The following is a 14,231-nucleotide window of genomic DNA, read 5'->3' as shown; positions in this document are numbered from 1 at the left end:
AGAAAACGCATCCTGCAAAAGTGCTTGCAGGATGCGTTTTTTCTCCATAGACTTGTATTAGCGATGGATCGCGACGGATTGCCACACGTCGCAACCGTCGTGCGACGGTTGCGTCGGTCCGTCGCCACCAAAAAACGTTGCATGTAACGTTTTTTGGTGCGTCGTGTCCAGCATTTCCGACCGCGCATGCGCGGCCGGAACTCCGCCCCCGCCTCCCCGCACCTCACAATGGGGCAGCGGATGCGTTGAAAAACTGCATCCGCTGCCCCCGTTGTGCAGCGCTTGCACAGTATGCGTCGGTACGTCGCAACGTCGCATTGCCACGTGCGTCGTACGACGCTAGTGTGAAAGTAGCCTTACAAAGAGGTTACAGTGTTTTCTACAAATCATTTCTGTGATTGGCTCGTTTGGATTTAGCATTCAGGGAAATGTTCCGAAACATCTATATATGTCAGTTTCCCTTTAAGGATAGCCAGATGTCCATATCACAGATTATGTTATTGAAGCATTCGCCCATCTCCATCTGGACTCAGTCTCTCTCATCATTGACTACTGCACATTTTCTTATTATAAAATCAATGAAAACAATATTTACAATCTTAAATTGTTGCATATCGATGTTATAAACAACAATAATTACACTAGTAATACCAAAAGTAAAAGTAACTTGTGGAAATAAACGAATGTGTCTGTTATTAAAGAGAATAGCAATGAAAATACAAGCTTGCTCTTGTCGGCTTTACAGCCAAGCCTCTTTTCCTGCACATATTTTTAATACTGATGAAAAGCTGCTTGGAAAGTGAGAACCAACACAGTTGTAAATAAATAGATCTATATGCAAATATATGCCCTGATCAACAGCATCTCTCCAGAAATAGTGACTTCATAAACGCTGCATTGATATAAATGGAATCAATAAATCACTGCCACATCTGCAGTTATTCTCCTGCAGAAGACATGAACAGGAACTTGGAGATAAAACTGTAGACAGTTATTTTACTTGAGCTTGATGAATGTATGTAAGTGAAGCATGGGCTTCTTGGCTACACCTCTGTTACCTGAGACTCGTGTACATGGAAGTCAAAGGGAATTGAAAAGGTAAGGGGAGTGCTCAAATACATTGTCATGTTCCATGAATTTGTCTAATGCATCATTTCAGGTGATGGGATCAATAGATTATTATGCACCGAGGAACCTGCTTAAACATCTAAGTCTCTAACTACAACATATACGACTTGGCAGATCCTATCTCCAGATAACAAAAACTCAATGACATGTTGACATAGAATTCCAGATGAGATATTATCCAACACTAATGTTCAGTAATGCATACAGCATGATGAATCAATTAGATTGAGGCGCATTCCGACAATAGGTATTTACAGCATATCCCTACGATATATCCTAAATGTCTGATATATGCCCTGCTGCTTCTGTAATGTTTCACAGACTTGGGGCTCATACTCACTTGCGAAAAACTTGGATGAGTCTCGCACGGCAATACCCGGCACTGCACCCGGCACTCAGGAGTGGAGCGTGCGGCTGCATGTATTCCTATGCAGCCGCAAGCTCCGATCTGAGTGCCGGCAGCAGCATCGGGTATTAACGTGTGACGCCCCAGGGTCCTGGTTGTCAGTGGCATTGCTTTCCTCATGGGGAGAGTGATGTCACGCTTGGAAGCGATGGAAGATTCCTCTTAACAGGTAATTAGCACATACAACACCGTTCTGACTCCAGGCCAGAAGGGGAAGCTCTACAATTGACTTCAGGGGAGCTGCTCTTTCTGGTCGGGAGGAGTTAGTTGCTAGGCAGTTGCTAGGCAGTTAGGAAGATTTAGACAGTTGGTGCCAGACAGCAGACTGGAACAGTCTGAAGCAGAAGGATGGGTGAGGGGCCATGTAGCCTGAAATTCTGCAGCTCCTAGATAGCGAGATACAGAAGGAAGAACAGCTTTTAGCTAATGTGCCAGAGAGCGAAGCACAGGAGTGTGACAACAGGGGAGAATAGCTGGGACTGGGCTACATCCCTGATTGAGTGCAGACACCGGTAGCTGGAAGACCGAGGCTTTTGTGGAACTCTAAGACACATAGCAGAAACCGGCAGGACAGCTGGATTATACATCACCTGTTCTCCCTAACACCCAGGAGACACAGTGACATAGAGCCCGGGTCGTGATAGAGACCCTGTAAAAAGGCTCGAGTCACCTGTCATACGGGTTTGTGTCCCACTTCAACAAAGGACAAAAAACTGAGAGGACCTTGTTACAAAGCCATAGGCAGTAAGGGACTATAACAACACAGTGCTAGAAGGAAGGCTTTTAATTAACTCCACCTGATAAAGCTGGACTCTGAACTCGCTTCCAAGTCGGCCGGACCCTGCCTGTACCTGTGATCTGGTGCCCTGGACTGTGGCTGCCTGCTACCATCAGTAAACCAGGTAAAAAGACTGCACAACTGTGTCCTTAGTTCTTTACTGCACCAGTCACCATCCTCCATCTATTCACCAGGAGCCCTGGGGACCTACTTCACCTGTGGGAGGTTATACCATCTGGCTGCCATAACATCACCCCAGAGGACCCCTTTAAGCAGCGTTGGTCATCCCAGACCGAATACCACAGGTGGCGTTACAAACTTTCCTAATTTCAAAAACCCCTTTAAAGACCTTCCCTTTAACATGGGCGCCCAGGGCCACGGACCGGTTCGCTGCCGCCGTGACACATCCCTTTAAGTAATGGACCCGGTACCAAGTACCCCACGGCCCTGACGGGCGACTCACATGCGAGACTCATCCGAGTTTCTCGCAAGTGAGTATGAGCCCTAAAGTGCAACATACTTGGGTGTAAGAGCGGACACAGTCAGAAGAGGGCCACTGTGCTACAACAATATATGGGCCCTGTGCAGTCCAATAGCTCAGCATAATGCATAATTCCCTTTGGAGGTAGGAGTTGCCCCTTCTTTACCTCTTCGGCCCCTGTGCACCAATAGTATGTCCTCCCTTGCTTGGGTGTTTTACTTACCCCACTCACTTTTTCATCACTTTTTACACCAAGGTCACAAAGAAGGGCACAGCATAGGTATGGGTCTCAGTTGCCAGACATCTATGGCACATTATAGGGATATCCATTAAAATGGACTGCAGTCCACAGTAAAAATTGGACCAAATGTAGCCAATGTGTAGTACAAATACCTGCTACTCCACTATTGAACGCTGCGGCCGCCATTCATATGTTCGAGAACCTAGTAGTGACAAGTCACCGTAATATAGGACTTTTCTAGTTTTATGTAAACCCATATGTAACTTTTGAAGAACAGAAAAAAGGACAGACCATGCAGTGCGCATAGTGCGACCCATCAAATGTTGGCCACATCCCAATCCGCGCCCATTTACCATTTTTCTCCCCTAGCAGGAGGAGATGTCAGAGGAGCAATGGTAGTGAAGTACATTCAGCAGACGCCCGAGACTGCAGGACGTAGACACAAATCCAGGACTGTCTGGGGTATCCGGGACAGTTGGGAATAGAGGTGAGCGGATCTATCCACGGGAATCTGGTCCAGCGTGCAGGTCTATGGTACTGGGTGACTGGACAGGAGGCCATAAATCTCTTACCTTCCAACTTCTTTGCGCGACTTTTGATTAGTCTGAGCAGTGCGACTTCATCTGCTTGTCCTGCTTATCTGTTGTTGGAACCTGTGGACTTATTTTTCTGTTCATTCATTCACATTTGGAGCCGCCAGAATTTTTTCATCTTGATGTACCCTCACTATGTGACATCTGGCTTCTTGTGTCTGTAAGGCAGTGTTCATACGTTGCATAAATACCAGGATCCGCACCAAACTACACAATAACAAATTTGTCCCCCTTATGTGATGCGTTTCTGGTTTTGAATGAGCTTTTTATAGTACAAAAAAAAGCTTTGATTCTGCATTTAAAAAAACATTCTTTTACATGCATTTCATTTAGGCTCCACAAAAAAATCCCCCAGAGAAAAACAAAACAAAACACCAAAACTGCCCAGTTCATCAGCATCTTCAGACCACAGGGGGCGCAGTTCTCATGAAATCACATCCACTTTGCTTGGACAGTTAAATACAGCTGAATTTTTGTGCATAAAAAGTTGCAGAAAATATGCAACATTTATGCTACATGTGGACACGGTCTATATTTCGAAGCAAAGTGGATGTGATTCCATGAAATTTCCACCCCTTGTACACCTAATGAAGCTGCTTAACTCTGCGGTCTTGGTGCATTTTTTTCTGTATAGGCTTCTTTTGAAAAAAATGCATGTAAAAAAAAAAAAGCCTTCACATTTTTAAGAGCAGAATCAAAGCTTTTCTGTACTATTAAAAAAGTGTAAAAAATCTCTGCTCCATATCTACACCAAAATCACATCAAATATTTGGGAAAACACAAAAGAAACTCAGCAAACACACAATAACAGAGAAGATTGTTATTGCGTTGTGTGGTGTGGCGTTTACGCTATATATGAACACGGCCTCAGTGTTACAGATTTATAAAATTTTTATGGGTTTAATATAGAAAAAAATATCAATCACACCATTTATTTAGCGTCATTTACCGAATATTAAATAATCTGATCGCTGTGTTGTTACAGTTAGGCCGGGGTCACACATACGCGAGATACGGCCATGTCTCGCAGGTGAAAACCCAGCTCTGGCGCCGGCACTGTGTGATCCCGGCCTTATAGGGACACCAAATATGTCTGGGGTATTTTGCTGATGTGTTTTTCATTTTTTAGTAATTTTATAGGATTGAAAATTTCTTATTCTCCCACTAGAATACAGAAAAAATAGAAATCCACTGTTAGGCCGGGGTCACACTAGACCGTAATACGGACGAGTGCTATGCGATAAAAAATCGCATAGCACTCGGCCCAATGTTAATCTATGGTGCAGCTCCCATCATCCAATATTTTCTCCACCGTATTTCGGATCCGAGGGAACTCGCATCAGGCTGCGATTGTCAGCGTATCTCGGCCGAGACTCGCCAATGCAAGTCTATGGGGGCGAGAAAAAATCGGATTACACACGGACCATGCGTGTGCATTGCGAGAAATACGCAGCGGTGTTCTATAGAAAAGCCAGTAATTCAATTGCCGGCTTTGCATTTCTCCTTCACAAACCCGACAGGATATGACACATGGTTTACATACAGTAAACCATCTCATATCCCCCTTTTTTTTGCATATTCCACACTACTAATGTTAGTAGTGTGTAAGTGCAAAATTTCAGCGCTGTAGCTGCTAAAATAAAGGGTTAAATGGCGGAAAAAATTGGCGTGGGCTCCCGCGCAATTTTCTCCGCCAGAGTGGTAAAGCCAGTGACTGAGGGCAGATATTAATAGCCAGGAGAGGGTCCATGGTTATTGGCCCCCCCGTGGCTAAAAACATCTGCCCCCAGCCACCCCAGAAAAGGCACATCTGGAAGATGCGCCTATTCTGGCACTTGACCACTCTCTTCCCACTCCCTGTAGCGGTGGGATATGGGGTAATGAAGGGTTAATGCCACCTTGCTATTGTAAGGTGACATTAAGCCAGATTAATAATGGAGAGGCGTCAATTATGACACCTATCCATTATTAATCCAATTGTCTGAAAGGGTTAAAAAACACACACACACATGATTTAAAAGTATTTTAATGAAATAAACACAGCGGTTGTTTTAATAATTTATTGCTCTCTCAATCCATCCGGAACACCCTCGCTTGGAAAAATAATAAACGCACAAGATACATACCTTCTGATGTCCTATCACGTCCAACGAGGTAATCCATCTGAAGGGGTTAACTAATATTACAGGCACGAGCTGCGATAAACCACTCGCTCGTGCCTGTAATCCCCGGGTGCTGAAAGGAAAGCAGTGATCTATACTTACATTGAGTCGCGGTGATGCGCCCCCTGCTGGATGTTCTCATGAACTGCAGCCTGGGAACTTTTTCCCACGCTCCAGGTCATATGAGGACATCCACCAGGGGGCGCATCACCGCGACTGTAGGAAATGTAGGTCAATGACCTACATTTCATTCATTCGCCGGGGATTACAGGCACGGAGCACAGCTGCATTTGCAGGGCTCCTGCCTGTAAAATATTTTAACCCCTTCAGATCATGGATTACCTCGTGGGACGTGACGGTTCAGCTGAGGGTATGTATCTTGTGCGTTTATTATTTTTCCAAGCGAGGGTGTTGCTGATGGATTGAGAGAGCAATAAAATACTGAAACAACCGCTGTGTTTATTTCATTAAAATAATTTTTAATAATGTGTGTGTTTTTTAACCCTTTCATACAATTGGATTAATAATGGATAGGTGTCATAATTGACGCCTCTCCATTATTAATCTGGCTTAATGTCACCTTACAATAGCAACGTGACATTAACCCTTCATTACCCCATATCCCACCGCTACAGGGAGTGGGAAGAGAGTGGCCAAGTGCCAGAATAGGCGCATCTTCCAGATGTGCCTTTTCTGGGGTGGCTGGGGGCAGATGTTTTTAGCCACGGGGGGGCCAATAACCATGGACCCTCTCCTGGCTATTAATATCTGCCCTCAGTCACTGGCTTTACCACTCTGGCGGAGAAAATTGCGCGGGAGCCCACGCCAATTTTTTCCGCCATTTAACCCTTTATTTTAGCAGCTACAGCGCTGAAATTTTGCACATACACACTACTAACATTAGTAGTGTGGAATATGCAAAAAAAAGGGGGATATGAGATGGTTTACTGTATGAAAACCATGTCTCATATCCTGTCGGGTTTAGGCAGGAGAAATGAAAAGCTGGCAATTGAATTACCGGCTGTTCACAGATATCGCGCTGAATGAAATCTAAATACAGAATATATATATATATGTGTCTCAATGACATATATATATATATATATATATATATATATACTGTATATATGTTTTCCCGAACATTTGAGCACATAAATCCATTAGATGTCGGTTTTGCAAGCTTGCGAGAAAATCTCGGCATACGGATGCCATACGGATGTCACACGGATGTCACACGGATCATTTGATGCGAGGAAATCGCATCCTCGCACTGCACACGGATCACTGTTTTTGAAACATTTGTGCGATTCTCGGCCGTGAAAAACGGACCGTTTTTTTATACGTTAAGTGTGTCCCCGGCCTAAAGTATACAAAATTCTCCTCATTATATCCCTAGAACCTCAATAGCTTTAGCTCCTTCCTGTAATGTTAATGTTGTGGATTCGATTGCCACAGAGACCGTCACAAAAAAAGAAAAAATTACATTTTTGTAAATGCTTATTATTTTTACTACTTTAATAAGAACAGAAAAAAAACTTTTTTATCTACTCAGTATACAGGTACCATAGAAATACATTGTTATACATAACATTTCTCTATGGACATGTATAATCTGCTTCTGGGTTCACTGTTAGCAGTACAGGTCAAGATTACCAAATTCTCCTATCTACGTCATTGTGGGCTGTTGCTGATAGTTAGAGCCACAGCCTATGAATATCAAGATGTGAGTTTGAGTCCTGATCACAGGAGGGAGGCAAAGTGAATAATTTAATTTAGGCCTGTCCCACACGTCCAGATAATTCCGGAACCGGAAATAAACGGTACCGGAATTATCTGTGTCCGTGTGCCCCTGCGTTTCTGTGGCACATCAGTGTGGCACACGTGTGCCTCCCGTGTGCCCACTGGGTACCACATGCACCGTGCAGGAGACAGCGCTAAAGTTTAGCGCTGTCCCCTGCATCGTGCTGAAGCCGCGATTCATATCTTCTGTGCAGCAGCGTTTGCTGTAGAGAAGAAATGAATAATCCATTTTTTTTAGTGGTATTTCGTGTTTAAAATAAAGCTCCATGTCCCCACCCCCTGTGCGCCCCCCCTGCTGTTCTGAAAATGCCCGGCTCCCTCGTTGGCTGTCGCTGCTTCCTGTCCTGGCCGCAGCTTCTCCTGTATGCGGTCACGTGGGGCCGCTCATTTACAGTAATGAATATGCGGCTCCACCCCTATGGGAGGTGGAGCCGCATATTCATGACTGTAATCGGCGGCCCCACGTGACCGCATACAGTAGAAGGTGCGGCCAGGACAGGAAGCAGCGACAGCCAACGAGGGAGCCGGGTGAGTATTTTCAGAACAGCGGGGGGGGGCGCACAGTGGGTGGGGACATGGAGCTTTATTTTAAACACGAAATACCACTAAAAAAATGGATTATTCATATCTTCTCTACAGCAAACGCTGCTGCACAGAAGATATGAATCGCGGCTTCAGCACCATGTGGGGGGGACAGCGCTTACTGGAGCGCTGTCTCCTGCACGGCACACGGAGAACGTCCATGTGCGGTACGTGTTTTACACGGACCCATTGACTTTAATGGGTCCGTGTAATACGTGCGCTCCCACGAACACTGACATGTCTCCGTGTTTGGCACACGGAGACACGGTCTGCAAAAAATCAATGACATCTGCACAGATGCATTGATTTTAATGTGTCTACGTGTGTCAGTGGCTCCGGTATGTGAGGAAACTGTCACCTCACGTACCGGAGCCACTGACGTGTGAAACCGGCCTTATGCAGAGTAAAGCAGCCCGCCAGCAAAAAATTTCAAACAGGAGACAGGTGAGTCACTAAGCAATGACCTGTGAAGGAACAGATGATTGGCCTCGGGGAGACCAAAACATCCAACACCGCGGAGACACCATCACGTGTTTCTCAACGCAGTGATCCAGAACACTGCCCCCATCCCTTATGGGAAATATGCAAATGCATGTAGGATAGCTGCGGAGACACCATCACGTGTTTCTCGACGCAAGCAGTGAATAGCCAGACCTTTCCCCGGGAAGGAACAACCACGGGAAGGGCAGCATCCAATAAAGGAAAACATCCAATACAGGAAAACCACCTATGCCAAGCATGGTATCCATCCACAGACAGCTGTTTCGGGGGAAAGGTCTGGCTATTCACTGCTTGCGTCGAGAAACACGTGATGGTGTCTCCGCAGCTATCCTACATGCATTTGCATATTTCCCATAAGGGATGGGGGCAGTGTTCTGGATCACTGCGTTGAGAAACACGTGATGGTGTCTCTGCGGTGTTGGATGTTTTGGTCTCCCCGAGGCCAATCATCTGTTCCTTCACAGCCTTTTACTAGGCACTGCTCCTAATAGCCAGATTCCTACTCCACACTGATGAGGGGCAAACACCCCGAAACAGCTGTCTGTGGATGGATACCATGCTTGGCATAGGTGGTTTTCCTGTATTGGATGTTTTCCTTTATTGGATGCTGCCCTTCCCGTGGTTGTTCCTTCCCGGGGAAAGGTCTGGCTATTCACTGCTTGCGTCGAGAAACACATGATGGTGTCTCCGCAGCTATCCTACATACTAAGCAATGACCTGTCATACAGACACCAAAGGTAGTTAGAGGACAGGGGCAGGAGCTGAAGACCCAACCCACAGTCCAGCCACTGTGTACCTGACTTCAAACATGGATTAAAGAACAACCGTACAGCGGATTTCTTCACTAGAGGTATCAATTTACTCTGTATATCAGCGCCAGGCCTTTCCTTTAAATTGCTGAATCTTGCAGACCGGTCTTCTTCAAAGGAATATTACTGCTCTTTGTGCACAGGGATTATTTTCTACTGCACAGACTGGTGTAATAAACCATTACTTGATTTGATTAATTGAAGGTCCTGACTTGGACACATGTATCTATTGTAGCACATATGGTATGATTTCATAGATGGTAAACCATTGTGCACCGCTCATTAGGATTTAGATCTAGTGTTTATTAATGCTCAATAGCTTTTCATCCCAAATAGCTTGTTTTGGCATCTGCCAGCAGCGATGAGCTGGAGGGAGCAGAACACAGGCTATATAAAGCCTGGCTATTGCAGCACTCGCATTCTGATCAATTGCTTAAATGAGGAAAAAATGTATGCAATCTCGTTTCACTTAACTGAGCTGTCTCGTTAAAGCATAAGGCCTCACATAAGAGCATGTTTTACAGCATGTTGCATTTTTTCTAAAAACCACAAGATTACATTGCTGCACGGTGTGATGTGCCAACGTTTCCAAATGACATCAAGGGAGAAAGAAAACCAATAGTTGCAATGTAATATTGAGTAGTAGATCTCTAGTAGCATATTCCTTACTAATTCCTTACTACCTGCAAGGCTCCAAATAGCATTATTATTAACAACTAGATTGTGGCCCGATTCTATCGCATCGGGTATTCTAGAATATGCATGTCCCCGTAGTATATGGACAATGATGATTCCAGAATTCGCAGCAGACTGTGCCCGTCGCTGATTGGTCGAGGCAACCTTTATGACATCATCGTTGCCATGGCAACCATTATGACATCTACGTCGATACTGTGCCCGTCGCTGATTGGTCGAGGCCTGGGGGCCTCGACCAATCAGAGACGCGGGATTTCCATTATGACATCATCGTCGCCATGCTGTGCCCGTCACTGATTGGTCGAGGCCTGGCGGCCTCGACCAATCAGAGACGCGGGATTTCCAGGACAGACAGACAGACAGAGACGGAAAAACCCTTAGACAATTATATATATAGATGTGACATAATAAGAATTACATGTTATAGATGGACGTTTCACCAAATACTGAATTGCTGCAAAAGAAATGTAACATCAAATGTTGGAAAGGAGGAAAGCAAACCCGTAGGCTGTGATCATGGAGGTGTCTTACAGATGGGCAGCAGTAGCCGTGATGTGTGCAGTACAATGTGTGGGAAAGCAGTGAGAACTGGAGAATAAAATATTAGGTGTGGTTATACTCAGGGCTGTTATGGTTTAACTGAATTTCTCACCGACTTTTGTTAGATTCAGTGACACATTGGGAGCAGCTCATGTTGTGTTATTATGCTGGTTAGGACAGTATTTGGCCAGGATTTTACCTCAGTATTTGTATGGATATTTCTCTATGGATATTCATCATAAAACATGGCTAAAATGTCTTATTCATCTGACTTGCTAATACCCTTGCACTTAGTGCCAAAATGACTTCATTCCATTGAATTGAATACATTTTCATGCACAGAAGTTTCTGAACCAGATCATTAGCCTGCTAATGTCCAGATTCAGTGATGTCATGTATTGGTAGTGATTCCTCCTGAGTTTTATACATTTAGAGGTTCCCTATCCAGCCTTGTTCAGAATGTATAATTTATCAATTACCGGTTCCTGCTGATAGATATGTAGCAGCCATATCCGTGAACCTACAGTATATTACTGTGTATCTGTGATTGTTACTGAACCCATATAGACTATGGCTGGCCGATCACTGGTATGACTGGTGTTTGGATGGTGGGAAAACAGACAGCTGGGTTGTTACCACTATGTTAATGTATTACTCTGGGACTTTTCTCTTTCCTTTTCTGTGGGGTTAACTCTGCTACACGTTATGAATCTTTACCTTGATTTTTTTAAATACACAGGATATACAGTACAAACCAAAAGTTTGGACACACCTTCTCATTTAAAGATTTTTCTGTATTTTCATGACTATGAAAATTGTACATTCACACTGAAGGCATCAAAACTATGAATTAACACATGTGGAATTATATACTTAACTAAAAAGTGTGAAACAACTGAAATTATGTCTTATATTGCTTTCATGACTGTTTTGCACACTCATGGCATTCTCTTGATGAGCTTCAAGAGGTAGTCACCGGGAATGGTTTTCCAACAATCTTGAAGGAGTTCCCAGAGATGCTTAGCACTTGTTGGCCCTCTTGCCTTCACTCTTCGGTCCAGCTCACCCCAAACCATCTCAATTGGGTTCAGGTCTGGTGACTGTGGAGGCCAGGTCATCTGGCGTAGCACCCCATCACTCTCCTTCTTGGTCAAATAGCCCTTACACAGCCTGGAGGTGTGTTTGGGGTCATTGTCCTGTTGAAAAATAAATGATGGTCCAACTAAACGCAAACCGGATGGAATAGCATGCCGCTGCAAGATGCTGTGGTAGCCATGCTGGTTCAGTATGCCTTCTAGTTTGAATAAATCCCCAACAGTATCACCAGCAAAGCACCCCCACACCATCACACTTCCTCCCCCATGCTTCATGGTGGGAACCAGGCATGTAGAGTCCATCCGTTCACCTTTTCTGCGTCGCACAGACATGGTGGTTGGACTCATCTCAAATTTGGACTCATCAGACCAAAGCACAGATTTCCACTGGTCTAATGTCAATTCCTTGTGTTCTTTAGCCCAAACAAGTCTCTTCTGCTTGTTGCCTGTCCTTAGCAGTGGTTTACTAGCAGCTATTTCACCATGAAGGCCTGCTGCACAAAGTCTCCTCTTAACAGTTGTTGTAGAGATGTATCTGCTGCTAGAACTCAGTGTGGCATTGACCTGGTCTCTAATCTGAGCTGCTGTTAACCTGCGATTTCTGAGGCTGGTGACTTGGATAAACTTATCCTCAGAAGCAGAGGTGACTCTTGGTCTTCCTTTCCTGGGGCAGTCCTCATGTGAGCCAGTTTCTTCATAGCGCTTGATGGTTTTTGCCACTGCACTTGGGGACACTTTCAAAGTTTTCCCAATTTTACGTAAAGTAATGATGGCCACTCGTTTTTCTTAGCTGCTTTTTTCTTGCCATAATACAAATTCTAACAGTCTATTCAGTAGTACTATCAGCTGTGTATCCACCTGACTTCTGCACAACACAACTGATGGTCCCAACACCATTTATAAGGCAAGAAATCCCACTTATTAAACCTGACAGGGCACACCTGTGAAGTGAAAACCATTCCCGGTGACTACCTCTTGAAGCTCATCAAGAGAATGACAAGAGTGTGCAAAGCAGTCATCAAAGCAAAAGGTGGCTACTTTGAAGAACCTAGAATATAAGACATAATTTCAGTTGTTTCACACTTTTTTAAGTATATAATTCCACATGTGTTAATTCATAGTTTTGATGCGTTCAGTGTGAATGTACAATTCTCATAGTCATGAAAATATAGAAAAATCTTTAAATGAGAAGGTGTCCAAACTTTTGGTCTGTACTGTATATTATGGGATTTATTATTTAGGTTGCGCTTTACAAATGATTGCTACATAGTAGACTTTTTGCATATACGGTAATCATTTTTACTTCTCGATTATTTTGTTCTACCTTTTTTTTTATCGGTGTCTTTGTAAATATTTTTAACATTTAATCATATTGTAATTGGTCTACCATACGGGACATGTTTTTTACTGCCTCCTGCTTAGACTGCACTTTTTTTTGTTGTAATGAATGTCACTGGTCGAAGCCTTTACTATATTGTTGTGGATTTTCTCAGGAAAACTTAGTCTAAATAAATGGCTTAAATGCACTCTAAACATATAATGTCGGGTTCACACATCCATGATACACGGCCCGTGTTCGGCTCAAAATGCCTGGACCAACCTGTGGGTCTCCTGAACTAACTACTAGTGACGAGTGAATGTGCTCGGATAAGGTGCTAACCGAGTGTCTTTGGCATTTTTGGATCATATGTTCAAGTCCCCACAGCTCCATGTCTGACTGTTCGACACGACAGCCGCAACACATGAGGGGATTGCCTAACAGACATTTCATGCATGTGTTGCAACTGTCTAATAGCCACGAGACATGCCGGTGCAAGTTTCCTGTTGGAGATAAAAATTCCCTCTTCTGTTGGTCATTGGGGGTCCCAATGCTCAAACCCCCAATGATCAGCAAGTTATTACCTATTCTATGGATAGATGATGAGCTGTTTTCAATGGACAACCCCTTTAAGTCTATTATGAAGCAATCTGCTATATAATGGACTAAGGGTCACTTCCATCTTTCTGTCTGTCTGTTTGTCACGGATATTCATTGGTCACGGCCTCTGTCTGTCATGAAAATCCAAGTCGCTGATTGGTCGCCGCAAAACGGCCATGACCAATCAGCGACGGGCACAGTCCGGCAGCAAAATGGCCGCTCCTTACTCCCCGCAGTCAGTGCCCGCTCCATAGTCCCCTCGAGTCAGCGCTCACATAGGGTTAATGGCAGTGGTAATGGACCGCGTTATGCCGCGGGTAACCCACTCCGTTACCGCTGCTATTAACCCTGTGTGACCAACTTTTTACTATTGATGCTGCCTATGCGGCATCAATAGTTAAAAGATCTAATGTTAAAAATAATTAAAAAAATAAAAAATCGTTATATACTCACCGTCCGTCGGCCCCTCGGATCCAGAACCAGCCTTTCCCGCTCCTCGCGA

General features: G+C 44.4%; 1 protein-coding gene across 4 annotated transcripts in view; it reads left to right on the top strand.

Annotated features, from left to right (window-relative positions):
- The window catches only part of SFMBT2 (Scm like with four mbt domains 2), a 284,729-nt gene that overhangs the window by 25,275 nt on the left and 245,223 nt on the right, over nt 1-14,231 (top strand). Inside the window, exon 1 of one of the 4 annotated variants that reach the window (XM_077264493.1) lies at nt 3,444-3,521. The exons of the other annotated variants lie outside the window; for them this stretch is intronic. The gene's annotated coding sequence lies outside the window, so the exon portion shown is untranslated. Of the gene's footprint in view, nt 1-3,443; nt 3,522-14,231 lie in introns of those variants that run through there. 4 annotated transcript variants of the gene reach the window in all.

This window comes from Ranitomeya variabilis, chromosome 5, assembly GCF_051348905.1.
Source record: "Ranitomeya variabilis isolate aRanVar5 chromosome 5, aRanVar5.hap1, whole genome shotgun sequence".
Lineage (NCBI taxonomy): Eukaryota > Metazoa > Chordata > Amphibia > Anura > Dendrobatidae > Ranitomeya > Ranitomeya variabilis.
The sequence above is the reverse complement of the archived record's forward strand: the minus strand, read 5'-3'. Positions and strand labels throughout refer to the sequence as shown.